The sequence below is a fragment of the Hyla sarda genome, unplaced genomic scaffold (genome assembly GCF_029499605.1).
Source record: "Hyla sarda isolate aHylSar1 unplaced genomic scaffold, aHylSar1.hap1 scaffold_316, whole genome shotgun sequence".
Classification (NCBI taxonomy): domain Eukaryota; kingdom Metazoa; phylum Chordata; class Amphibia; order Anura; family Hylidae; genus Hyla; species Hyla sarda.
The window spans coordinates 110,730-138,416 of NW_026609890.1; the positions used below are offsets into that span (position 1 = coordinate 110,730).

The window sequence follows — 27,687 nt, forward strand, 5'->3', positions numbered from 1 at the left end:
CAACAGATTCCAAGAAGGCCAGAATCACCAGCGGCACCACCATCGATTGTCAGGTCACCCGGATTCAGCAAATACCAGAGTCCAAAATGATGCAGGTTTATACTGTTAATTTTCAGTTTATCGTTACAGTTGGTGTTATTCCATGTCGGAAGGGACGCAGCTACAGCCAGTGGGGTAACTAGAGACAGGCAGGCAGCTATGTGCAACAAAGGTAGGCGTGTTGTTTTCATATGCAGATCTGAAATATTGTCTTATATGCAAGAGGAGGAGTGATGGGGGTTCAGGCAAAAGCCAGGCTATGGATTGCATTGCTAAATGCTCCATCAGAGTGCAATGGTCGCCTGTCCTTTTTTTAAGTGATGATGTGGGTTTAGCCTGTGCTGTATGTATGTATGGGTGGCTGACTGCCACCCACCCAGAGAGTGTATGGGAGGCTGGTTGGCTGCCAGCCTTCCTTCCATTCCTATGAGTAATGTGAGTGCTCATGAAGGGGACATGGTTGGGTCCACCCCTTTCCCGGTTATCTCCTCTAGGCCTTTTGGCTTAGATCAAGTGTAAAAAAAGAAAGGATCTTGCGACAGATCGCATCCTGAGGCACGTTTTTTTTTGTGTGAATACTTGCACTTGGGTGACTTGTGAGCACATACTGATACATACGTTCCCTATCTGGGGACCATAAATTAAATGGATTTTTGAGAAAGGGAGCTGATTTGGAAGCTTGCTTCTGTCGCCCTATGCATTGACCCGATGTGGCAGTATATTCGGGTAGTGAACAGTGCACCACCCCATTCCAGTGTTAAACAAGAAAGATTCTCATTTAATCCTCCGTGGGTGAGAATTTGAGTTTGAGAATTGGAGACCAAAATGATGAGTTGCACTGACTGGTTTATGAACGTCTATTCATTTAGCGTTTTAATGACCATGTTTGCACACTGATTGGTGTAAAAAAATAAAATAAAACTAAATAATAATAATCTAGCACACCTGTGCAGGTTTGACATGACATGACAGGTAGCTGTCTTGTGGGTGGTGCTGAATCCTGTTAAATGACGTGAGGGTCTCATGCCTATACACAAGGGTGTGTCATTGCTGTTGCTTGACCATGCATTGGTATCTGTGGTCAGTGAATGATAAAAACAAAATTTACCATCCATTGATGGATGGGAAATCCGCCATGAGGCATTTGTTTTTAGAAACTGCTGCTCACAACCAATGTTGCAATGGAGTGTCTCCATCTGCTGGTGGTATTGGAAAGGCATTAGTGCTATGACAGGGTCTGAAGAAGAAGAAGAAGAAGAAGAAGAAGAAGACGGAAAAAAATATATATAAAAAGAAAAAGAGAGAGAGAGAGAGAGAGACTGACTTAGTGAGCGAGTGAGTGAGAGAGTGAGAGTGAGTGAGAGTGAATGAGTGAGTGAGTGATTGAGTGAGTGAGTGAGTGAGAACAAATGAGTTAAAGCAAGTGAGTGAGAGAGATCGAATGAATGAAAGTCTGAATGACAGAAAGAAAAAAGGATGAAGAAAGAAGCATGAAGAAAAAAAAATGTATATGGAGTTGCTGACATGAGTGCAATCTACAAAGCCGTTGAGGCTGATCCTCATGGGAGGATTATTGCACCAGGACCCTTAGCACTTTTAAAATGCCATTCAATGCCACGGGCTAGATGTAAACTGCAGATGACCATGTTGTGGTAGTTACCATGGATACCCAAGTGATGTGTGAGCTAACACATAGGCCCAACAGATTCCAAGAAGGCCAGAATCACCAGCGGCACCACCATCGATTGTCAGGTCACCCGGATTCAGCAAATACCAGAGTCCAAAATGATGCAGGTTTATACTGTTAATTTTCAGTTTATCGTTACAGTTGGTGTTATTCCATGTCGGAAGGGACGCAGCTACAGCCAGTGGGGTAACTAGAGACAGGCAGGCAGCTATGTGCAACAAAGGTAGGCGTGTTGTTTTCATATGCAGATCTGAAATATTGTCTTATATGCAAGAGGAGGAGTGATGGGGGTTCAGGCAAAAGCCAGGCTATGGATTGCATTGCTAAATGCTCCATCAGAGTGCAATGGTCGCCTGTCCTTTTTTTAAGTGATGATGTGGGTTTAGCCTGTGCTGTATGTATGTATGGGTGGCTGACTGCCACCCACCCAGAGAGTGTATGGGAGGCTGGTTGGCTGCCAGCCTTCCTTCCATTCCTATGAGTAATGTGAGTGCTCATGAAGGGGACATGGTTGGGTCCACCCCTTTCCCGGTTATCCCCTCTAGGCCTTTTGGCTTAGATCAAGTGTAAAAAAAGAAAGGATCTTGCGACAGATCGCATCCTGAGGCACGTTTTTTTTTGTGTGAATACTTGCACTTGGGTGACTTGTGAGCACATACTGATACATACGTTCCCTATCTGGGGACCATAAATTAAATGGATTTTTGAGAAAGGGAGCTGATTTGGAAGCTTGCTTCTGTCGCCCTATGCATTGACCCGATGTGGCAGTATATTCGGGTAGTGAACAGTGCACCACCCCATTCCAGTGTTAAACAAGAAAGATTCTCATTTAATCCTCCGTGGGTGAGAATTTGAGTTTGAGAATTGGAGACCAAAATGATGAGTTGCACTGACTGGTTTATGAACGTCTATTCATTTAGCGTTTTAATGACCATGTTTGCACACTGATTGGTGTAAAAAAATAAAATAAAACTAAATAATAATAATCTAGCACACCTGTGCAGGTTTGACATGACATGACAGGTAGCTGTCTTGTGGGTGGTGCTGAATCCTGTTAAATGACGTGAGGGTCTCATGCCTATACACAAGGGTGTGTCATTGCTGTTGCTTGACCATGCATTGGTATCTGTGGTCAGTGAATGATAAAAACAAAATTTACCATCCATTGATGGATGGGAAATCCGCCATGAGGCATTTGTTTTTAGAAACTGCTGCTCACAACCAATGTTGCAATGGAGTGTCTCCATCTGCTGGTGGTATTGGAAAGGCATTAGTGCTATGACAGGGTCTGAAGAAGAAGAAGAAGAAGAAGAAGAAGAAGAAGAAGACGGAAAAAAATATATATAAAAAGAAAAAGAGAGAGAGAGAGAGAGAGACTGACTTAGTGAGCGAGTGAGTGAGAGAGTGAGAGTGAGTGAGAGTGAATGAGTGAGTGAGTGATTGAGTGAGTGAGTGAGTGAGTGAGAACAAATGAGTTAAAGCAAGTGAGTGAGAGAGATCGAATGAATGAAAGTCTGAATGACAGAAAGAAAAAAGGATGAAGAAAGAAGCATGAAGAAAAAAAAATGTATATGGAGTTGCTGACATGAGTGCAATCTACAAAGCCGTTGAGGCTGATCCTCATGGGAGGATTATTGCACCAGGACCCTTAGCACTTTTAAAATGCCATTCAATGCCACGGGCTAGATGTAAACTGCAGATGACCATGTTGTGGTAGTTACCATGGATACCCAAGTGATGTGTGAGCTAACACATAGGCCCAACAGATTCCAAGAAGGCCAGAATCACCAGCGGCACCACCATCGATTGTCAGGTCACCCGGATTCAGCAAATACCAGAGTCCAAAATGATGCAGGTTTATACTGTTAATTTTCAGTTTATCGTTACAGTTGGTGTTATTCCATGTCGGAAGGGACGCAGCTACAGCCAGTGGGGTAACTAGAGACAGGCAGGCAGCTATGTGCAACAAAGGTAGGCGTGTTGTTTTCATATGCAGATCTGAAATATTGTCTTATATGCAAGAGGAGGAGTGATGGGGGTTCAGGCAAAAGCCAGGCTATGGATTGCATTGCTAAATGCTCCATCAGAGTGCAATGGTCGCCTGTCCTTTTTTTAAGTGATGATGTGGGTTTAGCCTGTGCTGTATGTATGTATGGGTGGCTGACTGCCACCCACCCAGAGAGTGTATGGGAGGCTGGTTGGCTGCCAGCCTTCCTTCCATTCCTATGAGTAATGTGAGTGCTCATGAAGGGGACATGGTTGGGTCCACCCCTTTCCCGGTTATCCCCTCTAGGCCTTTTGGCTTAGATCAAGTGTAAAAAAAGAAAGGATCTTGCGACAGATCGCATCCTGAGGCACGTTTTTTTTTGTGTGAATACTTGCACTTGGGTGACTTGTGAGCACATACTGATACATACGTTCCCTATCTGGGGACCATAAATTAAATGGATTTTTGAGAAAGGGAGCTGATTTGGAAGCTTGCTTCTGTCGCCCTATGCATTGACCCGATGTGGCAGTATATTCGGGTAGTGAACAGTGCACCACCCCATTCCAGTGTTAAACAAGAAAGATTCTCATTTAATCCTCCGTGGGTGAGAATTTGAGTTTGAGAATTGGAGACCAAAATGATGAGTTGCACTGACTGGTTTATGAACGTCTATTCATTTAGCGTTTTAATGACCATGTTTGCACACTGATTGGTGTAAAAAAATAAAATAAAACTAAATAATAATAATCTAGCACACCTGTGCAGGTTTGACATGACATGACAGGTAGCTGTCTTGTGGGTGGTGCTGAATCCTGTTAAATGACGTGAGGGTCTCATGCCTATACACAAGGGTGTGTCATTGCTGTTGCTTGACCATGCATTGGTATCTGTGGTCAGTGAATGATAAAAACAAAATTTACCATCCATTGATGGATGGGAAATCCGCCATGAGGCATTTGTTTTTAGAAACTGCTGCTCACAACCAATGTTGCAATGGAGTGTCTCCATCTGCTGGTGGTATTGGAAAGGCATTAGTGCTATGACAGGGTCTGAAGAAGAAGAAGAAGAAGAAGAAGAAGACGGAAAAAAATATATATAAAAAGAAAAAGAGAGAGAGAGAGAGAGAGACTGACTTAGTGAGCGAGTGAGTGAGAGAGTGAGAGTGAGTGAGAGTGAATGAGTGAGTGAGTGATTGAGTGAGTGAGTGAGTGAGTGAGAACAAATGAGTTAAAGCAAGTGAGTGAGAGAGATCGAATGAATGAAAGTCTGAATGACAGAAAGAAAAAAGGATGAAGAAAGAAGCATGAAGAAAAAAAAATGTATATGGAGTTGCTGACATGAGTGCAATCTACAAAGCCGTTGAGGCTGATCCTCATGGGAGGATTATTGCACCAGGACCCTTAGCACTTTTAAAATGCCATTCAATGCCACGGGCTAGATGTAAACTGCAGATGACCATGTTGTGGTAGTTACCATGGATACCCAAGTGATGTGTGAGCTAACACATAGGCCCAACAGATTCCAAGAAGGCCAGAATCACCAGCGGCACCACCATCGATTGTCAGGTCACCCGGATTCAGCAAATACCAGAGTCCAAAATGATGCAGGTTTATACTGTTAATTTTCAGTTTATCGTTACAGTTGGTGTTATTCCATGTCGGAAGGGACGCAGCTACAGCCAGTGGGGTAACTAGAGACAGGCAGGCAGCTATGTGCAACAAAGGTAGGCGTGTTGTTTTCATATGCAGATCTGAAATATTGTCTTATATGCAAGAGGAGGAGTGATGGGGGTTCAGGCAAAAGCCAGGCTATGGATTGCATTGCTAAATGCTCCATCAGAGTGCAATGGTCGCCTGTCCTTTTTTTAAGTGATGATGTGGGTTTAGCCTGTGCTGTATGTATGTATGGGTGGCTGACTGCCACCCACCCAGAGAGTGTATGGGAGGCTGGTTGGCTGCCAGCCTTCCTTCCATTCCTATGAGTAATGTGAGTGCTCATGAAGGGGACATGGTTGGGTCCACCCCTTTCCCGGTTATCCCCTCTAGGCCTTTTGGCTTAGATCAAGTGTAAAAAAAGAAAGGATCTTGCGACAGATCGCATCCTGAGGCACGTTTTTTTTTGTGTGAATACTTGCACTTGGGTGACTTGTGAGCACATACTGATACATACGTTCCCTATCTGGGGACCATAAATTAAATGGATTTTTGAGAAAGGGAGCTGATTTGGAAGCTTGCTTCTGTCGCCCTATGCATTGACCCGATGTGGCAGTATATTCGGGTAGTGAACAGTGCACCACCCCATTCCAGTGTTAAACAAGAAAGATTCTCATTTAATCCTCCGTGGGTGAGAATTTGAGTTTGAGAATTGGAGACCAAAATGATGAGTTGCACTGACTGGTTTATGAACGTCTATTCATTTAGCGTTTTAATGACCATGTTTGCACACTGATTGGTGTAAAAAAATAAAATAAAACTAAATAATAATAATCTAGCACACCTGTGCAGGTTTGACATGACATGACAGGTAGCTGTCTTGTGGGTGGTGCTGAATCCTGTTAAATGACGTGAGGGTCTCATGCCTATACACAAGGGTGTGTCATTGCTGTTGCTTGACCATGCATTGGTATCTGTGGTCAGTGAATGATAAAAACAAAATTTACCATCCATTGATGGATGGGAAATCCGCCATGAGGCATTTGTTTTTAGAAACTGCTGCTCACAACCAATGTTGCAATGGAGTGTCTCCATCTGCTGGTGGTATTGGAAAGGCATTAGTGCTATGACAGGGTCTGAAGAAGAAGAAGAAGAAGAAGAAGACGGAAAAAAATATATATAAAAAGAAAAAGAGAGAGAGAGAGAGAGACTGACTTAGTGAGCGAGTGAGTGAGAGAGTGAGAGTGAGTGAGAGTGAATTAGTGAGTGAGTGATTGAGTGAGTGAGTGAGTGAGTGAGAACAAATGAGTTAAAGCAAGTGAGTGAGAGAGATCGAATGAATGAAAGTCTGAATGACAGAAAGAAAAAAGGATGAAGAAAGAAGCATGAAGAAAAAAAAATGTATATGGTGTTGCTGACATGAGTGCAATCTACAAAGCCGTTGAGGCTGATCCTCATGGGAGGATTATTGCACCAGGACCCTTAGCACTTTTAAAATGCCATTCAATGCCACGGGCTAGATGTAAACTGCAGATGACCATGTTGTGGTAGTTACCATGGATACCCAAGTGATGTGTGAGCTAACACATAGGCCCAACAGATTCCAAGAAGGCCAGAATCACCAGCGGCACCACCATCGATTGTCAGGTCACCCGGATTCAGCAAATACCAGAGTCCAAAATGATGCAGGTTTATACTGTTAATTTTCAGTTTATCGTTACAGTTGGTGTTATTCCATGTCGGAAGGGACGCAGCTACAGCCAGTGGGGTAACTAGAGACAGGCAGGCAGCTATGTGCAACAAAGGTAGGCGTGTTGTTTTCATATGCAGATCTGAAATATTGTCTTATATGCAAGAGGAGGAGTGATGGGGGTTCAGGCAAAAGCCAGGCTATGGATTGCATTGCTAAATGCTCCATCAGAGTGCAATGGTCGCCTGTCCTTTTTTTAAGTGATGATGTGGGTTTAGCCTGTGCTGTATGTATGTATGGGTGGCTGACTGCCACCCACCCAGAGAGTGTATGGGAGGCTGGTTGGCTGCCAGCCTTCCTTCCATTCCTATGAGTAATGTGAGTGCTCATGAAGGGGACATGGTTGGGTCCACCCCTTTCCCGGTTATCCCCTCTAGGCCTTTTGGCTTAGATCAAGTGTAAAAAAAGAAAGGATCTTGCGACAGATCGCATCCTGAGGCACGTTTTTTTTTGTGTGAATACTTGCACTTGGGTGACTTGTGAGCACATACTGATACATACGTTCCCTATCTGGGGACCATAAATTAAATGGATTTTTGAGAAAGGGAGCTGATTTGGAAGCTTGCTTCTGTCGCCCTATGCATTGACCCGATGTGGCAGTATATTCGGGTAGTGAACAGTGCACCACCCCATTCCAGTGTTAAACAAGAAAGATTCTCATTTAATCCTCCGTGGGTGAGAATTTGAGTTTGAGAATTGGAGACCAAAATGATGAGTTGCACTGACTGGTTTATGAACGTCTATTCATTTAGCGTTTTAATGACCATGTTTGCACACTGATTGGTGTAAAAAAATAAAATAAAACTAAATAATAATAATCTAGCACACCTGTGCAGGTTTGACATGACATGACAGGTAGCTGTCTTGTGGGTGGTGCTGAATCCTGTTAAATGACGTGAGGGTCTCATGCCTATACACAAGGGTGTGTCATTGCTGTTGCTTGACCATGCATTGGTATCTGTGGTCAGTGAATGATAAAAACAAAATTTACCATCCATTGATGGATGGGAAATCCGCCATGAGGCATTTGTTTTTAGAAACTGCTGCTCACAACCAATGTTGCAATGGAGTGTCTCCATCTGCTGGTGGTATTGGAAAGGCATTAGTGCTATGACAGGGTCTGAAGAAGAAGAAGAAGAAGAAGAAGAAGAAGACGGAAAAAAATATATATAAAAAGAAAAAGAGAGAGAGAGAGAGAGAGACTGACTTAGTGAGCGAGTGAGTGAGAGAGTGAGAGTGAGTGAGAGTGAATGAGTGAGTGAGTGATTGAGTGAGTGAGTGAGTGAGTGAGTGAGAACAAATGAGTTAAAGCAAGTGAGTGAGAGAGATCGAATGAATGAAAGTCTGAATGACAGAAAGAAAAAAGGATGAAGAAAGAAGCATGAAGAAAAAAAAATGTATATGGAGTTGCTGACATGAGTGCAATCTACAAAGCCGTTGAGGCTGATCCTCATGGGAGGATTATTGCACCAGGACCCTTAGCACTTTTAAAATGCCATTCAATGCCACGGGCTAGATGTAAACTGCAGATGACCATGTTGTGGTAGTTACCATGGATACCCAAGTGATGTGTGAGCTAACACATAGGCCCAACAGATTCCAAGAAGGCCAGAATCACCAGCGGCACCACCATCGATTGTCAGGTCACCCGGATTCAGCAAATACCAGAGTCCAAAATGATGCAGGTTTATACTGTTAATTTTCAGTTTATCGTTACAGTTGGTGTTATTCCATGTCGGAAGGGACGCAGCTACAGCCAGTGGGGTAACTAGAGACAGGCAGGCAGCTATGTGCAACAAAGGTAGGCGTGTTGTTTTCATATGCAGATCTGAAATATTGTCTTATATGCAAGAGGCGGAGTGATGGGGGTTCAGGCAAAAGCCAGGCTATGGATTGCATTGCTAAATGCTCCATCAGAGTGCAATGGTCGCCTGTCCTTTTTTTAAGTGATGATGTGGGTTTAGCCTGTGCTGTATGTATGTATGGGTGGCTGACTGCCACCCACCCAGAGAGTGTATGGGAGGCTGGTTGGCTGCCAGCCTTCCTTCCATTCCTATGAGTAATGTGAGTGCTCATGAAGGGGACATGGTTGGGTCCACCCCTTTCCCGGTTATCCCCTCTAGGCCTTTTGGCTTAGATCAAGTGTAAAAAAAGAAAGGATCTTGCGACAGATCGCATCCTGAGGCACGTTTTTTTTTGTGTGAATACTTGCACTTGGGTGACTTGTGAGCACATACTGATACATACGTTCCCTATCTGGGGACCATAAATTAAATGGATTTTTGAGAAAGGGAGCTGATTTGGAAGCTTGCTTCTGTCGCCCTATGCATTGACCCGATGTGGCAGTATATTCGGGTAGTGAACAGTGCACCACCCCATTCCAGTGTTAAACAAGAAAGATTCTCATTTAATCCTCCGTGGGTGAGAATTTGAGTTTGAGAATTGGAGACCAAAATGATGAGTTGCACTGACTGGTTTATGAACGTCTATTCATTTAGCGTTTTAATGACCATGTTTGCACACTGATTGGTGTAAAAAAATAAAATAAAACTAAATAATAATAATCTAGCACACCTGTGCAGGTTTGACATGACATGACAGGTAGCTGTCTTGTGGGTGGTGCTGAATCCTGTTAAATGACGTGAGGGTCTCATGCCTATACACAAGGGTGTGTCATTGCTGTTGCTTGACCATGCATTGGTATCTGTGGTCAGTGAATGATAAAAACAAAATTTACCATCCATTGATGGATGGGAAATCCGCCATGAGGCATTTGTTTTTAGAAACTGCTGCTCACAACCAATGTTGCAATGGAGTGTCTCCATCTGCTGGTGGTATTGGAAAGGCATTAGTGCTATGACAGGGTCTGAAGAAGAAGAAGAAGAAGAAGAAGAAGAAGACGGAAAAAAATATATATAAAAAGAAAAAGAGAGAGAGAGAGAGAGAGACTGACTTAGTGAGCGAGTGAGTGAGAGAGTGAGAGTGAGTGAGAGTGAATGAGTGAGTGAGTGATTGAGTGAGTGAGTGAGTGAGTGAGAACAAATGAGTTAAAGCAAGTGAGTGAGAGAGATCGAATGAATGAAAGTCTGAATGACAGAAAGAAAAAAGGATGAAGAAAGAAGCATGAAGAAAAAAAAATGTATATGGAGTTGCTGACATGAGTGCAATCTACAAAGCCGTTGAGGCTGATCCTCATGGGAGGATTATTGCACCAGGACCCTTAGCACTTTTAAAATGCCATTCAATGCCACGGGCTAGATGTAAACTGCAGATGACCATGTTGTGGTAGTTACCATGGATACCCAAGTGATGTGTGAGCTAACACATAGGCCCAACAGATTCCAAGAAGGCCAGAATCACCAGCGGCACCACCATCGATTGTCAGGTCACCCGGATTCAGCAAATACCAGAGTCCAAAATGATGCAGGTTTATACTGTTAATTTTCAGTTTATCGTTACAGTTGGTGTTATTCCATGTCGGAAGGGACGCAGCTACAGCCAGTGGGGTAACTAGAGACAGGCAGGCAGCTATGTGCAACAAAGGTAGGCGTGTTGTTTTCATATGCAGATCTGAAATATTGTCTTATATGCAAGAGGAGGAGTGATGGGGGTTCAGGCAAAAGCCAGGCTATGGATTGCATTGCTAAATGCTCCATCAGAGTGCAATGGTCGCCTGTCCTTTTTTTAAGTGATGATGTGGGTTTAGCCTGTGCTGTATGTATGTATGGGTGGCTGACTGCCACCCACCCAGAGAGTGTATGGGAGGCTGGTTGGCTGCCAGCCTTCCTTCCATTCCTATGAGTAATGTGAGTGCTCATGTAGGGGACATGGTTGGGTCCACCCCTTTCCCGGTTATCCCCTCTAGGCCTTTTGGCTTAGATCAAGTGTAAAAAAAGAAAGGATCTTGCGACAGATCGCATCCTGAGGCACGTTTTTTTTTGTGTGAATACTTGCACTTGGGTGACTTGTGAGCACATACTGATACATACGTTCCCTATCTGGGGACCATAAATTAAATGGATTTTTGAGAAAGGGAGCTGATTTGGAAGCTTGCTTCTGTCGCCCTATGCATTGACCCGATGTGGCAGTATATTCGGGTAGTGAACAGTGCACCACCCCATTCCAGTGTTAAACAAGAAAGATTCTCATTTAATCCTCCGTGGGTGAGAATTTGAGTTTGAGAATTGGAGACCAAAATGATGAGTTGCACTGACTGGTTTATGAACGTCTATTCATTTAGCGTTTTAATGACCATGTTTGCACACTGATTGGTGTAAAAAAATAAAATAAAACTAAATAATAATAATCTAGCACACCTGTGCAGGTTTGACATGACATGACAGGTAGCTGTCTTGTGGGTGGTGCTGAATCCTGTTAAATGACGTGAGGGTCTCATGCCTATACACAAGGGTGTGTCATTGCTGTTGCTTGACCATGCATTGGTATCTGTGGTCAGTGAATGATAAAAACAAAATTTACCATCCATTGATGGATGGGAAATCCGCCATGAGGCATTTGTTTTTAGAAACTGCTGCTCACAACCAATGTTGCAATGGAGTGTCTCCATCTGCTGGTGGTATTGGAAAGGCATTAGTGCTATGACAGGGTCTGAAGAAGAAGAAGAAGAAGAAGAAGAAGAAGACGGAAAAAAATATATATAAAAAGAAAAAGAGAGAGAGAGAGAGAGAGACTGACTTAGTGAGCGAGTGAGTGAGAGAGTGAGAGTGAGTGAGAGTGAATGAGTGAGTGAGTGATTGAGTGAGTGAGTGAGTGAGTGAGAACAAATGAGTTAAAGCAAGTGAGTGAGAGAGATCGAATGAATGAAAGTCTGAATGACAGAAAGAAAAAAGGATGAAGAAAGAAGCATGAAGAAAAAAAAATGTATATGGAGTTGCTGACATGAGTGCAATCTACAAAGCCGTTGAGGCTGATCCTCATGGGAGGATTATTGCACCAGGACCCTTAGCACTTTTAAAATGCCATTCAATGCCACGGGCTAGATGTAAACTGCAGATGACCATGTTGTGGTAGTTACCATGGATACCCAAGTGATGTGTGAGCTAACACATAGGCCCAACAGATTCCAAGAAGGCCAGAATCACCAGCGGCACCACCATCGATTGTCAGGTCACCCGGATTCAGCAAATACCAGAGTCCAAAATGATGCAGGTTTATACTGTTAATTTTCAGTTTATCGTTACAGTTGGTGTTATTCCATGTCGGAAGGGACGCAGCTACAGCCAGTGGGGTAACTAGAGACAGGCAGGCAGCTATGTGCAACAAAGGTAGGCGTGTTGTTTTCATATGCAGATCTGAAATATTGTCTTATATGCAAGAGGAGGAGTGATGGGGGTTCAGGCAAAAGCCAGGCTATGGATTGCATTGCTAAATGCTCCATCAGAGTGCAATGGTCGCCTGTCCTTTTTTTAAGTGATGATGTGGGTTTAGCCTGTGCTGTATGTATGTATGGGTGGCTGACTGCCACCCACCCAGAGAGTGTATGGGAGGCTGGTTGGCTGCCAGCCTTCCTTCCATTCCTATGAGTAATGTGAGTGCTCATGAAGGGGACATGGTTGGGTCCACCCCTTTCCCGGTTATCACCTCTAGGCCTTTTGGCTTAGATCAAGTGTAAAAAAAGAAAGGATCTTGCGACAGATCGCATCCTGAGGCACGTTTTTTTTTGTGTGAATACTTGCACTTGGGTGACTTGTGAGCACATACTGATACATACGTTCCCTATCTGGGGACCATAAATTAAATGGATTTTTGAGAAAGGGAGCTGATTTGGAAGCTTGCTTCTGTCGCCCTATGCATTGACCCGATGTGGCAGTATATTCGGGTAGTGAACAGTGCACCACCCCATTCCAGTGTTAAACAAGAAAGATTCTCATTTAATCCTCCGTGGGTGAGAATTTGAGTTTGAGAATTGGAGACCAAAATGATGAGTTGCACTGACTGGTTTATGAACGTCTATTCATTTAGCGTTTTAATGACCATGTTTGCACACTGATTGGTGTAAAAAAATAAAATAAAACTAAATAATAATAATCTAGCACACCTGTGCAGGTTTGACATGACATGACAGGTAGCTGTCTTGTGGGTGGTGCTGAATCCTGTTAAATGACGTGAGGGTCTCATGCCTATACACAAGGGTGTGTCATTGCTGTTGCTTGACCATGCATTGGTATCTGTGGTCAGTGAATGATAAAAACAAAATTTACCATCCATTGATGGATGGGAAATCCGCCATGAGGCATTTGTTTTTAGAAACTGCTGCTCACAACCAATGTTGCAATGGAGTGTCTCCATCTGCTGGTGGTATTGGAAAGGCATTAGTGCTATGACAGGGTCTGAAGAAGAAGAAGAAGAAGACGGAAAAAAATATATATAAAAAGAAAAAGAGAGAGAGAGAGAGAGAGACTGACTTAGTGAGCGAGTGAGTGAGAGAGTGAGAGTGAGTGAGAGTGAATGAGTGAGTGAGTGATTGAGTGAGTGAGTGAGTGAGTGAGAACAAATGAGTTAAAGCAAGTGAGTGAGAGAGATCGAATGAATGAAAGTCTGAATGACAGAAAGAAAAAAGGATGAAGAAAGAAGCATGAAGAAAAAAAAATGTATATGGAGTTGCTGACATGAGTGCAATCTACAAAGCCGTTGAGGCTGATCCTCATGGGAGGATTATTGCACCAGGACCCTTAGCACTTTTAAAATGCCATTCAATGCCACGGGCTAGATGTAAACTGCAGATGACCATGTTGTGGTAGTTACCATGGATACCCAAGTGATGTGTGAGCTAACACATAGGCCCAACAGATTCCAAGAAGGCCAGAATCACCAGCGGCACCACCATCGATTGTCAGGTCACCCGGATTCAGCAAATACCAGAGTCCAAAATGATGCAGGTTTATACTGTTAATTTTCAGTTTATCGTTACAGTTGGTGTTATTCCATGTCGGAAGGGACGCAGCTACAGCCAGTGGGGTAACTAGAGACAGGCAGGCAGCTATGTGCAACAAAGGTAGGCGTGTTGTTTTCATATGCAGATCTGAAATATTGTCTTATATGCAAGAGGAGGAGTGATGGGGGTTCAGGCAAAAGCCAGGCTATGGATTGCATTGCTAAATGCTCCATCAGAGTGCAATGGTCGCCTGTCCTTTTTTTAAGTGATGATGTGGGTTTAGCCTGTGCTGTATGTATGTATGGGTGGCTGACTGCCACCCACCCAGAGAGTGTATGGGAGGCTGGTTGGCTGCCAGCCTTCCTTCCATTCCTATGAGTAATGTGAGTGCTCATGAAGGGGACATGGTTGGGTCCACCCCTTTCCCGGTTATCCCCTCTAGGCCTTTTGGCTTAGATCAAGTGTAAAAAAAGAAAGGATCTTGCGACAGATCGCATCCTGAGGCACGTTTTTTTTTGTGTGAATACTTGCACTTGGGTGACTTGTGAGCACATACTGATACATACGTTCCCTATCTGGGGACCATAAATTAAATGGATTTTTGAGAAAGGGAGCTGATTTGGAAGCTTGCTTCTGTCGCCCTATGCATTGACCCGATGTGGCAGTATATTCGGGTAGTGAACAGTGCACCACCCCATTCCAGTGTTAAACAAGAAAGATTCTCATTTAATCCTCCGTGGGTGAGAATTTGAGTTTGAGAATTGGAGACCAAAATGATGAGTTGCACTGACTGGTTTATGAACGTCTATTCATTTAGCGTTTTAATGACCATGTTTGCACACTGATTGGTGTAAAAAAATAAAATAAAACTAAATAATAATAATCTAGCACACCTGTGCAGGTTTGACATGACATGACAGGTAGCTGTCTTGTGGGTGGTGCTGAATCCTGTTAAATGACGTGAGGGTCTCATGCCTATACACAAGGGTGTGTCATTGCTGTTGCTTGACCATGCATTGGTATCTGTGGTCAGTGAATGATAAAAACAAAATTTACCATCCATTGATGGATGGGAAATCCGCCATGAGGCATTTGTTTTTAGAAACTGCTGCTCACAACCAATGTTGCAATGGAGTGTCTCCATCTGCTGGTGGTATTGGAAAGGCATTAGTGCTATGACAGGGTCTGAAGAAGAAGAAGAAGAAGAAGAAGACGGAAAAAAATATATATAAAAAGAAAAAGAGAGAGAGAGAGAGAGAGACTGACTTAGTGAGCGAGTGAGTGAGAGAGTGAGAGTGAGTGAGAGTGAATGAGTGAGTGAGTGATTGAGTGAGTGAGTGAGTGAGTGAGAACAAATGAGTTAAAGCAAGTGAGTGAGAGAGATCGAATGAATGAAAGTCTGAATGACAGAAAGAAAAAAGGATGAAGAAAGAAGCATGAAGAAAAAAAAATTTATATGGAGTTGCTGACATGAGTGCAATCTACAAAGCCGTTGAGGCTGATCCTCATGGGAGGATTATTGCACCAGGACCCTTAGCACTTTTAAAATGCCATTCAATGCCACGGGCTAGATGTAAACTGCAGATGACCATGTTGTGGTAGTTACCATGGATACCCAAGTGATGTGTGAGCTAACACATAGGCCCAACAGATTCCAAGAAGGCCAGAATCACCAGCGGCACCACCATCGATTGTCAGGTCACCCGGATTCAGCAAATACCAGAGTCCAAAATGATGCAGGTTTATACTGTTAATTTTCAGTTTATCGTTACAGTTGGTGTTATTCCATGTCGGAAGGGACGCAGCTACAGCCAGTGGGGTAACTAGAGACAGGCAGGCAGCTATGTGCAACAAAGGTAGGCGTGTTGTTTTCATATGCAGATCTGAAATATTGTCTTATATGCAAGAGGAGGAGTGATGGGGGTTCAGGCAAAAGCCAGGCTATGGATTGCATTGCTAAATGCTCCATCAGAGTGCAATGGTCGCCTGTCCTTTTTTTAAGTGATGATGTGGGTTTAGCCTGTGCTGTATGTATGTATGGGTGGCTGACTGCCACCCACCCAGAGAGTGTATGGGAGGCTGGTTGGCTGCCAGCCTTCCTTCCATTCCTATGAGTAATGTGAGTGCTCATGAAGGGGACATGGTTGGGTCCACCCCTTTCCCGGTTATCCCCTCTAGGCCTTTTGGCTTAGATCAAGTGTAAAAAAAGAAAGGATCTTGCGACAGATCGCATCCTGAGGCACGTTTTTTTTTGTGTGAATACTTGCACTTGGGTGACTTGTGAGCACATACTGATACATACGTTCCCTATCTGGGGACCATAAATTAAATGGATTTTTGAGAAAGGGAGCTGATTTGGAAGCTTGCTTCTGTCGCCCTATGCATTGACCCGATGTGGCAGTATATTCGGGTAGTGAACAGTGCACCACCCCATTCCAGTGTTAAACAAGAAAGATTCTCATTTAATCCTCCGTGGGTGAGAATTTGAGTTTGAGAATTGGAGACCAAAATGATGAGTTGCACTGACTGGTTTATGAACGTCTATTCATTTAGCGTTTTAATGACCATGTTTGCACACTGATTGGTGTAAAAAAATAAAATAAAACTAAATAATAATAATCTAGCACACCTGTGCAGGTTTGACATGACATGACAGGTAGCTGTCTTGTGGGTGGTGCTGAATCCTGTTAAATGACGTGAGGGTCTCATGCCTATACACAAGGGTGTGTCATTGCTGTTGCTTGACCATGCATTGGTATCTGTGGTCAGTGAATGATAAAAACAAAATTTACCATCCATTGATGGATGGGAAATCCGCCATGAGGCATTTGTTTTTAGAAACTGCTGCTCACAACCAATGTTGCAATGGAGTGTCTCCATCTGCTGGTGGTATTGGAAAGGCATTAGTGCTATGACAGGGTCTGAAGAAGAAGAAGAAGAAGAAGAAGAAGAAGAAGACGGAAAAAAATATATATAAAAAGAAAAAGAGAGAGAGAGAGAGAGAGACTGACTTAGTGAGCGAGTGAGTGAGAGAGTGAGAGTGAGTGAGAGTGAATGAGTGAGTGAGTGATTGAGTGAGTGAGTGAGTGAGTGAGAACAAATGAGTTAAAGCAAGTGAGTGAGAGAGATCGAATGAATGAAAGTCTGAATGACAGAAAGAAAAAAGGATGAAGAAAGAAGCATGAAGAAAAAAAAATGTATATGGAGTTGCTGACATGAGTGCAATCTACAAAGCCGTTGAGGCTGATCCTCATGGGAGGATTATTGCACCAGGACCCTTAGCACTTTTAAAATGCCATTCAATGCCACGGGCTAGATGTAAACTGCAGATGACCATGTTGTGGTAGTTACCATGGATACCCAAGTGATGTGTGAGCTAACACATAGGCCCAACAGATTCCAAGAAGGCCAGAATCACCAGCGGCACCACCATCGATTGTCAGGTCACCCGGATTCAGCAAATACCAGAGTCCAAAATGATGCAGGTTTATACTGTTAATTTTCAGTTTATCGTTACAGTTGGTGTTATTCCATGTCGGAAGGGACGCAGCTACAGCCAGTGGGGTAACTAGAGACAGGCAGGCAGCTATGTGCAACAAAGGTAGGCGTGTTGTTTTCATATGCAGATCTGAAATATTGTCTTATATGCAAGAGGAGGAGTGATGGGGGTTCAGGCAAAAGCCAGGCTATGGATTGCATTGCTAAATGCTCCATCAGAGTGCAATGGTCGCCTGTCCTTTTTTTAAGTGATGATGTGGGTTTAGCCTGTGCTGTATGTATGTATGGGTGGCTGACTGCCACCCACCCAGAGAGTGTATGGGAGGCTGGTTGGCTGCCAGCCTTCCTTCCATTCCTATGAGTAATGTGAGTGCTCATGAAGGGGACATGGTTGGGTCCACCCCTTTCCCGGTTATCCCCTCTAGGCCTTTTGGCTTAGATCAAGTGTAAAAAAAGAAAGGATCTTGCGACAGATCGCATCCTGAGGCACGTTTTTTTTTGTGTGAATACTTGCACTTGGGTGACTTGTGAGCACATACTGATACATACGTTCCCTATCTGGGGACCATAAATTAAATGGATTTTTGAGAAAGGGAGCTGATTTGGAAGCTTGCTTCTGTCGCCCTATGCATTGACCCGATGTGGCAGTATATTCGGGTAGTGAACAGTGCACCACCCCATTCCAGTGTTAAACAAGAAAGATTCTCATTTAATCCTCCGTGGGTGAGAATTTGAGTTTGAGAATTGGAGACCAAAATGATGAGTTGCACTGACTGGTTTATGAACGTCTATTCATTTAGCGTTTTAATGACCATGTTTGCACACTGATTGGTGTAAAAAAATAAAATAAAACTAAATAATAATAATCTAGCACACCTGTGCAGGTTTGACATGACATGACAGGTAGCTGTCTTGTGGGTGGTGCTGAATCCTGTTAAATGACGTGAGGGTCTCATGCCTATACACAAGGGTGTGTCATTGCTGTTGCTTGACCATGCATTGGTATCTGTGGTCAGTGAATGATAAAAACAAAATTTACCATCCATTGATGGATGGGAAATCCGCCATGAGGCATTTGTTTTTAGAAACTGCTGCTCACAACCAATGTTGCAATGGAGTGTCTCCATCTGCTGGTGGTATTGGAAAGGCATTAGTGCTATGACAGGGTCTGAAGAAGAAGAAGAAGAAGAAGAAGAAGAAGACGGAAAAAAATATATATAAAAAGAAAAAGAGAGAGAGAGAGAGAGAGACTGACTTAGTGAGCGAGTGAGTGAGAGAGTGAGAGTGAGTGAGAGTGAATGAGTGAGTGAGTGATTGAGTGAGTGAGTGAGTGAGAACAAATGAGTTAAAGCAAGTGAGTGAGAGAGATCGAATGAATGAAAGTCTGAATGACAGAAAGAAAAAAGGATGAAGAAAGAAGCATGAAGAAAAAAAAATGTATATGGAGTTGCTGACATGAGTGCAATCTACAAAGCCGTTGAGGCTGATCCTCATGGGAGGATTATTGCACCAGGACCCTTAGCACTTTTAAAATGCCATTCAATGCCACGGGCTAGATGTAAACTGCAGATGACCATGTTGTGGTAGTTACCATGGATACCCAAGTGATGTGTGAGCTAACACATAGGCCCAACAGATTCCAAGAAGGCCAGAATCACCAGCGGCACCACCATCGATTGTCAGGTCACCCGGATTCAGCAAATAACAGAGTCCAAAATGATGCAGGTTTATACTGTTAATTTTCAGTTTATCGTTACAGTTGGTGTTATTCCATGTCGGAAGGGACGCAGCTACAGCCAGTGGGGTAACTAGAGACAGGCAGGCAGCTATGTGCAACAAAGGTAGGCGTGTTGTTTTCATATGCAGATCTGAAATATTGTCTTATATGCAAGAGGAGGAGTGATGGGGGTTCAGGCAAAAGCCAGGCTATGGATTGCATTGCTAAATGCTCCATCAGAGTGCAATGGTCGCCTGTCCTTTTTTTAAGTGATGATGTGGGTTTAGCCTGTGCTGTATGTATGTATGGGTGGCTGACTGCCACCCACCCAGAGAGTGTATGGGAGGCTGGTTGGCTGCCAGCCTTCCTTCCATTCCTATGAGTAATGTGAGTGCTCATGAAGGGGACATGGTTGGGTCCACCCCTTTCCCGGTTATCCCCTCTAGGCCTTTTGGCTTAGATCAAGTGTAAAAAAAGAAAGGATCTTGCGACAGATCGCATCCTGAGGCACGTTTTTTTTTGTGTGAATACTTGCACTTGGGTGACTTGTGAGCACATACTGATACATACGTTCCCTATCTGGGGACCATAAATTAAATGGATTTTTGAGAAAGGGAGCTGATTTGGAAGCTTGCTTCTGTCGCCCTATGCATTGACCCGATGTGGCAGTATATTCGGGTAGTGAACAGTGCACCACCCCATTCCAGTGTTAAACAAGAAAGATTCTCATTTAATCCTCCGTGGGTGAGAATTTGAGTTTGAGAATTGGAGACCAAAATGATGAGTTGCACTGACTGGTTTATGAACGTCTATTCATTTAGCGTTTTAATGACCATGTTTGCACACTGATTGGTGTAAAAAAATAAAATAAAACGAAATAATAATAATCTAGCACACCTGTGCAGGTTTGACATGACATGACAGGTAGCTGTCTTGTGGGTGGTGCTGAATCCTGTTAAATGACGTGAGGGTCTCATGCCTATACACAAGGGTGTGTCATTGCTGTTGCTTGACCATGCATTGGTATCTGTGGTCAGTGAATGATAAAAACAAAATTTACCATCCATTGATGGATGGGAAATCCGCCATGAGGCATTTGTTTTTAGAAACTGCTGCTCACAACCAATGTTGCAATGGAGTGTCTCCATCTGCTGGTGGTATTGGAAAGGCATTAGTGCTATGACAGGGTCTGAAGAAGAAGAAGAAGAAGAAGAAGACGGAAAAAAATATATATAAAAAGAAAAAGAGAGAGAGAGAGAGAGAGACTGACTTAGTGAGCGAGTGAGTGAGAGAGTGAGAGTGAGTGAGAGTGAATGAGTGAGTGAGTGATTGAGTGAGTGAGTGAGTGAGTGAGAACAAATGAGTTAAAGCAAGTGAGTGAGAGAGATCGAATGAATGAAAGTCTGAATGACAGAAAGAAAAAAGGATGAAGAAAGAAGCATGAAGAAAAAAAAATGTATATGGAGTTGCTGACATGAGTGCAATCTACAAAGCCGTTGAGGCTGATCCTCATGGGAGGATTATTGCACCAGGACCCTTAGCACTTTTAAAATGCCATTCAATGCCACGGGCTAGATGTAAACTGCAGATGACCATGTTGTGGTAGTTACCATGGATACCCAAGTGATGTGTGAGCTAACACATAGGCCCAACAGATTCCAAGAAGGCCAGAATCACCAGCGGCACCACCATCGATTGTCAGGTCACCCGGATTCAGCAAATACCAGAGTCCAAAATGATGCAGGTTTATACTGTTAATTTTCAGTTTATCGTTACAGTTGGTGTTATTCCATGTCGGAAGGGACGCAGCTACAGCCAGTGGGGTAACTAGAGACAGGCAGGCAGCTATGTGCAACAAAGGTAGGCGTGTTGTTTTCATATGCAGATCTGAAATATTGTCTTATATGCAAGAGGAGGAGTGATGGGGGTTCAGGCAAAAGCCAGGCTATGGATTGCATTGCTAAATGCTCCATCAGAGTGCAATGGTCGCCTGTCCTTTTTTTAAGTGATGATGTGGGTTTAGCCTGTGCTGTATGTATGTATGGGTGGCTGACTGCCACCCACCCAGAGAGTGTATGGGAGGCTGGTTGGCTGCCAGCCTTCCTTCCATTCCTATGAGTAATGTGAGTGCTCATGAAGGGGACATGGTTGGGTCCACCCCTTTCCCGGTTATCCCCTCTAGGCCTTTTGGCTTAGATCAAGTGTAAAAAAAGAAAGGATCTTGCGACAGATCGCATCCTGAGGCACGTTTTTTTTTGTGTGAATACTTGCACTTGGGTGACTTGTGAGCACATACTGATACATACGTTCCCTATCTGGGGACCATAAATTAAATGGATTTTTGAGAAAGGGAGCTGATTTGGAAGCTTGCTTCTGTCGCCCTATGCATTGACCCGATGTGGCAGTATATTCGGGTAGTGAACAGTGCACCACCCCATTCCAGTGTTAAACAAGAAAGATTCTCATTTAATCCTCCGTGGGTGAGAATTTGAGTTTGAGAATTGGAGACCAAAATGATGAGTTGCACTGACTGGTTTATGAACGTCTATTCATTTAGCGTTTTAATGACCATGTTTGCACACTGATTGGTGTAAAAAAATAAAATAAAACTAAATAATAATAATCTAGCACACCTGTGCAGGTTTGACATGACATGACAGGTAGCTGTCTTGTGGGTGGTGCTGAATCCTGTTAAATGACGTGAGGGTCTCATGCCTATACACAAGGGTGTGTCATTGCTGTTGCTTGACCATGCATTGGTATCTGTGGTCAGTGAATGATAAAAACAAAATTTACCATCCATTGATGGATGGGAAATCCGCCATGAGGCATTTGTTTTTAGAAACTGCTGCTCACAACCAATGTTGCAATGGAGTGTCTCCATCTGCTGGTGGTATTGGAAAGGCATTAGTGCTATGACAGGGTCTGAAGAAGAAGAAGAAGAAGAAGAAGACGGAAAAAAATATATATAAAAAGAAAAAGAGAGAGAGAGAGAGAGAGACTGACTTAGTGAGCGAGTGAGTGAGAGAGTGAGAGTGAGTGAGAGTGAATGAGTGAGTGAGTGATTGAGTGAGTGAGTGAGTGAGTGAGAACAAATGAGTTAAAGCAAGTGAGTGAGAGAGATCGAATGAATGAAAGTCTGAATGACAGAAAGAAAAAAGGATGAAGAAAGAAGCATGAAGAAAAAAAAATGTATATGGAGTTGCTGACATGAGTGCAATCTACAAAGCCGTTGAGGCTGATCCTCATGGGAGGATTATTGCACCAGGACCCTTAGCACTTTTAAAATGCCATTCAATGCCACGGGCTAGATGTAAACTGCAGATGACCATGTTGTGGTAGTTACCATGGATACCCAAGTGATGTGTGAGCTAACACATAGGCCCAACAGATTCCAAGAAGGCCAGAATCACCAGCGGCACCACCATCGATTGTCAGGTCACCCGGATTCAGCAAATACCAGAGTCCAAAATGATGCAGGTTTATACTGTTAATTTTCAGTTTATCGTTACAGTTGGTGTTATTCCATGTCGGAAGGGACGCAGCTACAGCCAGTGGGGTAACTAGAGACAGGCAGGCAGCTATGTGCAACAAAGGTAGGCGTGTTGTTTTCATATGCAGATCTGAAATATTGTCTTATATGCAAGAGGAGGAGTGATGGGGGTTCAGGCAAAAGCCAGGCTATGGATTGCATTGCTAAATGCTCCATCAGAGTGCAATGGTCGCCTGTCCTTTTTTTAAGTGATGATGTGGGTTTAGCCTGTGCTGTATGTATGTATGGGTGGCTGACTGCCACCCACCCAGAGAGTGTATGGGAGGCTGGTTGGCTGCCAGCCTTCCTTCCATTCCTATGAGTAATGTGAGTGCTCATGAAGGGGACATGGTTGGGTCCACCCCTTTCCCGGTTATCCCCTCTAGGCCTTTTGGCTTAGATCAAGTGTAAAAAAAGAAAGGATCTTGCGACAGATCGCATCCTGAGGCACGTTTTTTTTTGTGTGAATACTTGCACTTGGGTGACTTGTGAGCACATACTGATACATACGTTCCCTATCTGGGGACCATAAATTAAATGGATTTTTGAGAAAGGGAGCTGATTTGGAAGCTTGCTTCTGTCGCCCTATGCATTGACCCGATGTGGCAGTATATTCGGGTAGTGAACAGTGCACCACCCCATTCCAGTGTTAAACAAGAAAGATTCTCATTTAATCCTCCGTGGGTGAGAATTTGAGTTTGAGAATTGGAGACCAAAATGATGAGTTGCACTGACTGGTTTATGAACGTCTATTCATTTAGTGTTTTAATGACCATGTTTGCACACTGATTGGTGTAAAAAAATAAAATAAAACTAAATAATAATAATCTAGCACACCTGTGCAGGTTTGACATGACATGACAGGTAGCTGTCTTGTGGGTGGTGCTGAATCCTGTTAAATGACGTGAGGGTCTCATGCCTATACACAAGGGTGTGTCATTGCTGTTGCTTGACCATGCATTGGTATCTGTGGTCAGTGAATGATAAAAACAAAATTTACCATCCATTGATGGATGGGAAATCCGCCATGAGGCATTTGTTTTTAGAAACTGCTGCTCACAACCAATGTTGCAATGGAGTGTCTCCATCTGCTGGTGGTATTGGAAAGGCATTAGTGCTATGACAGGGTCTGAAGAAGAAGAAGAAGAAGAAGAAGACGGAAAAAAATATATATAAAAAGAAAAAGAGAGAGAGAGAGAGAGAGACTGACTTAGTGAGCGAGTGAGTGAGAGAGTGAGAGTGAGTGAGAGTGAATGAGTGAGTGAGTGATTGAGTGAGTGAGTGAGTGAGTGAGAACAAATGAGTTAAAGCAAGTGAGTGAGAGAGATCGAATGAATGAAAGTCTGAATGACAGAAAGAAAAAAGGATGAAGAAAGAAGCATGAAGAAAAAAAAATGTATATGGAGTTGCTGACATGAGTGCAATCTACAAAGCCGTTGAGGCTGATCCTCATGGGAGGATTATTGCACCAGGACCCTTAGCACTTTTAAAATGCCATTCAATGCCACGGGCTAGATGTAAACTGCAGATGACCATGTTGTGGTAGTTACCATGGATACCCAAGTGATGTGTGAGCTAACACATAGGCCCAACAGATTCCAAGAAGGCCAGAATCACCAGCGGCACCACCATCGATTGTCAGGTCACCCGGATTCAGCAAATAACAGAGTCCAAAATGATGCAGGTTTATACTGTTAATTTTCAGTTTATCGTTACAGTTGGTGTTATTCCATGTCGGAAGGGACGCAGCTACAGCCAGTGGGGTAACTAGAGACAGGCAGGCAGCTATGTGCAACAAAGGTAGGCGTGTTGTTTTCATATGCAGATCTGAAATATTGTCTTATATGCAAGAGGAGGAGTGATGGGGGTTCAGGCAAAAGCCAGGCTATGGATTGCATTGCTAAATGCTCCATCAGAGTGCAATGGTCGCCTGTCCTTTTTTTAAGTGATGATGTGGGTTTAGCCTGTGCTGTATGTATGTATGGGTGGCTGACTGCCACCCACCCAGAGAGTGTATGGGAGGCTGGTTGGCTGCCAGCCTTCCTTCCATTCCTATGAGTAATGTGAGTGCTCATGAAGGGGACATGGTTGGGTCCACCCCTTTCCCGGTTATCCCCTCTAGGCCTTTTGGCTTAGATCAAGTGTAAAAAAAGAAAGGATCTTGCGACAGATCGCATCCTGAGGCACGTTTTTTTTTGTGTGAATACTTGCACTTGGGTGACTTGTGAGCACATACTGATACATACGTTCCCTATCTGGGGACCATAAATTAAATGGATTTTTGAGAAAGGGAGCTGATTTGGAAGCTTGCTTCTGTCGCCCTATGCATTGACCCGATGTGGCAGTATATTCGGGTAGTGAACAGTGCACCACCCCATTCCAGTGTTAAACAAGAAAGATTCTCATTTAATCCTCCGTGGGTGAGAATTTGAGTTTGAGAATTGGAGACCAAAATGATGAGTTGCACTGACTGGTTTATGAACGTCTATTCATTTAGCGTTTTAATGACCATGTTTGCACACTGATTGGTGTAAAAAAATAAAATAAAACGAAATAATAATAATCTAGCACACCTGTGCAGGTTTGACATGACATGACAGGTAGCTGTCTTGTGGGTGGTGCTGAATCCTGTTAAATGACGTGAGGGTCTCATGCCTATACACAAGGGTGTGTCATTGCTGTTGCTTGACCATGCATTGGTATCTGTGGTCAGTGAATGATAAAAACAAAATTTACCATCCATTGATGGATGGGAAATCCGCCATGAGGCATTTGTTTTTAGAAACTGCTGCTCACAACCAATGTTGCAATGGAGTGTCTCCATCTGCTGGTGGTATTGGAAAGGCATTAGTGCTATGACAGGGTCTGAAGAAGAAGAAGAAGAAGAAGAAGACGGAAAAAAATATATATAAAAAGAAAAAGAGAGAGAGAGAGAGAGAGACTGACTTAGTGAGCGAGTGAGTGAGAGAGTGAGAGTGAGTGAGAGTGAATGAGTGAGTGAGTGATTGAGTGAGTGAGTGAGTGAGTGAGAACAAATGAGTTAAAGCAAGTGAGTGAGAGAGATCGAATGAATGAAAGTCTGAATGACAGAAAGAAAAAAGGATGAAGAAAGAAGCATGAAGAAAAAAAAATGTATATGGAGTTGCTGACATGAGTGCAATCTACAAAGCCGTTGAGGCTGATCCTCATGGGAGGATTATTGCACCAGGACCCTTAGCACTTTTAAAATGCCATTCAATGCCACGGGCTAGATGTAAACTGCAGATGACCATGTTGTGGTAGTTACCATGGATACCCAAGTGATGTGTGAGCTAACACATAGGCCCAACAGATTCCAAGAAGGCCAGAATCACCAGCGGCACCACCATCGATTGTCAGGTCACCCGGATTCAGCAAATACCAGAGTCCAAAATGATGCAGGTTTATACTGTTAATTTTCAGTTTATCGTTACAGTTGGTGTTATTCCATGTCGGAAGGGACGCAGCTACAGCCAGTGGGGTAACTAGAGACAGGCAGGCAGCTATGTGCAACAAAGGTAGGCGTGTTGTTTTCATATGCAGATCTGAAATATTGTCTTATATGCAAGAGGAGGAGTGATGGGGGTTCAGGCAAAAGCCAGGCTATGGATTGCATTGCTAAATGCTCCATCAGAGTGCAATGGTCGCCTGTCCTTTTTTTAAGTGATGATGTGGGTTTAGCCTGTGCTGTATGTATGTATGGGTGGCTGACTGCCACCCACCCAGAGAGTGTATGGGAGGCTGGTTGGCTGCCAGCCTTCCTTCCATTCCTATGAGTAATGTGAGTGCTCATGAAGGGGACATGGTTGGGTCCACCCCTTTCCCGGTTATCCCCTCTAGGCCTTTTGGCTTAGATCAAGTGTAAAAAAAGAAAGGATCTTGCGACAGATCGCATCCTGAGGCACGTTTTTTTTTGTGTGAATACTTGCACTTGGGTGACTTGTGAGCACATACTGATACATACGTTCCCTATCTGGGGACCATAAATTAAATGGATTTTTGAGAAAGGGAGCTGATTTGGAAGCTTGCTTCTGTCGCCCTATGCATTGACCCGATGTGGCAGTATATTCGGGTAGTGAACAGTGCACCACCCCATTCCAGTGTTAAACAAGAAAGATTCTCATTTAATCCTCCGTGGGTGAGAATTTGAGTTTGAGAATTGGAGACCAAAATGATGAGTTGCACTGACTGGTTTATGAACGTCTATTCATTTAGCGTTTTAATGACCATGTTTGCACACTGATTGGTGTAAAAAAATAAAATAAAACTAAATAATAATAATCTAGCACACCTGTGCAGGTTTGACATGACATGACAGGTAGCTGTCTTGTGGGTGGTGCTGAATCCTGTTAAATGACGTGAGGGTCTCATGCCTATACACAAGGGTGTGTCATTGCTGTTGCTTGACCATGCATTGGTATCTGTGGTCAGTGAATGATAAAAACAAAATTTACCATCCATTGATGGATGGGAAATCCGCCATGAGGCATTTGTTTTTAGAAACTGCTGCTCACAACCAATGTTGCAATGGAGTGTCTCCATCTGCTGGTGGTATTGGAAAGGCATTAGTGCTATGACAGGGTCTGAAGAAGAAGAAGAAGAAGAAGAAGACGGAAAAAAATATATATAAAAAGAAAAAGAGAGAGAGAGAGAGAGAGACTGACTTAGTGAGCGAGTGAGTGAGAGAGTGAGAGTGAGTGAGAGTGAATGAGTGAGTGAGTGATTGAGTGAGTGAGTGAGTGAGTGAGAACAAATGAGTTAAAGCAAGTGAGTGAGAGAGATCGAATGAATGAAAGTCTGAATGACAGAAAGAAAAAAGGATGAAGAAAGAAGCATGAAGAAAAAAAAATGTATATGGAGTTGCTGACATGAGTGCAATCTACAAAGCCGTTGAGGCTGATCCTCATGGGAG

The 27,687-nt window shown here is 43.4% G+C and overlaps 16 pseudogenes; all 16 read left to right on the top strand.

Annotated features, from left to right (window-relative positions):
* The first annotated feature begins 522 nt into the window (after positions 1 to 522).
* On the top strand, positions 523 to 786 carry LOC130329303 (U2 spliceosomal RNA; annotated as a pseudogene).
* A 1,474-nt stretch (positions 787 to 2,260) lies between these two features.
* On the top strand, positions 2,261 to 2,524 carry LOC130329146 (U2 spliceosomal RNA; annotated as a pseudogene).
* Positions 2,525 to 4,008: 1,484 nt separating this feature from the next.
* On the top strand, positions 4,009 to 4,272 carry LOC130329147 (U2 spliceosomal RNA; annotated as a pseudogene).
* Positions 4,273 to 5,747: 1,475 nt separating this feature from the next.
* LOC130329149 (U2 spliceosomal RNA) lies at positions 5,748 to 6,011 on the top strand (annotated as a pseudogene).
* A 1,470-nt stretch (positions 6,012 to 7,481) lies between these two features.
* Positions 7,482 to 7,745, top strand: LOC130329150 (U2 spliceosomal RNA; annotated as a pseudogene).
* Positions 7,746 to 9,227: 1,482 nt separating this feature from the next.
* Positions 9,228 to 9,491, top strand: LOC130329151 (U2 spliceosomal RNA; annotated as a pseudogene).
* Positions 9,492 to 10,969: 1,478 nt separating this feature from the next.
* On the top strand, positions 10,970 to 11,233 carry LOC130329153 (U2 spliceosomal RNA; annotated as a pseudogene).
* A 1,478-nt stretch (positions 11,234 to 12,711) lies between these two features.
* Positions 12,712 to 12,975, top strand: LOC130329305 (U2 spliceosomal RNA; annotated as a pseudogene).
* A 1,466-nt stretch (positions 12,976 to 14,441) lies between these two features.
* Positions 14,442 to 14,705, top strand: LOC130329154 (U2 spliceosomal RNA; annotated as a pseudogene).
* Positions 14,706 to 16,177: 1,472 nt separating this feature from the next.
* LOC130329155 (U2 spliceosomal RNA) lies at positions 16,178 to 16,441 on the top strand (annotated as a pseudogene).
* Positions 16,442 to 17,922: 1,481 nt separating this feature from the next.
* On the top strand, positions 17,923 to 18,186 carry LOC130329156 (U2 spliceosomal RNA; annotated as a pseudogene).
* A 1,474-nt stretch (positions 18,187 to 19,660) lies between these two features.
* LOC130329157 (U2 spliceosomal RNA) lies at positions 19,661 to 19,924 on the top strand (annotated as a pseudogene).
* A 1,472-nt stretch (positions 19,925 to 21,396) lies between these two features.
* LOC130329158 (U2 spliceosomal RNA) lies at positions 21,397 to 21,660 on the top strand (annotated as a pseudogene).
* A 1,472-nt stretch (positions 21,661 to 23,132) lies between these two features.
* LOC130329159 (U2 spliceosomal RNA) lies at positions 23,133 to 23,396 on the top strand (annotated as a pseudogene).
* A 1,472-nt stretch (positions 23,397 to 24,868) lies between these two features.
* On the top strand, positions 24,869 to 25,132 carry LOC130329161 (U2 spliceosomal RNA; annotated as a pseudogene).
* A 1,472-nt stretch (positions 25,133 to 26,604) lies between these two features.
* Positions 26,605 to 26,868, top strand: LOC130329162 (U2 spliceosomal RNA; annotated as a pseudogene).
* Positions 26,869 to 27,687: the final 819 nt, after the last annotated feature.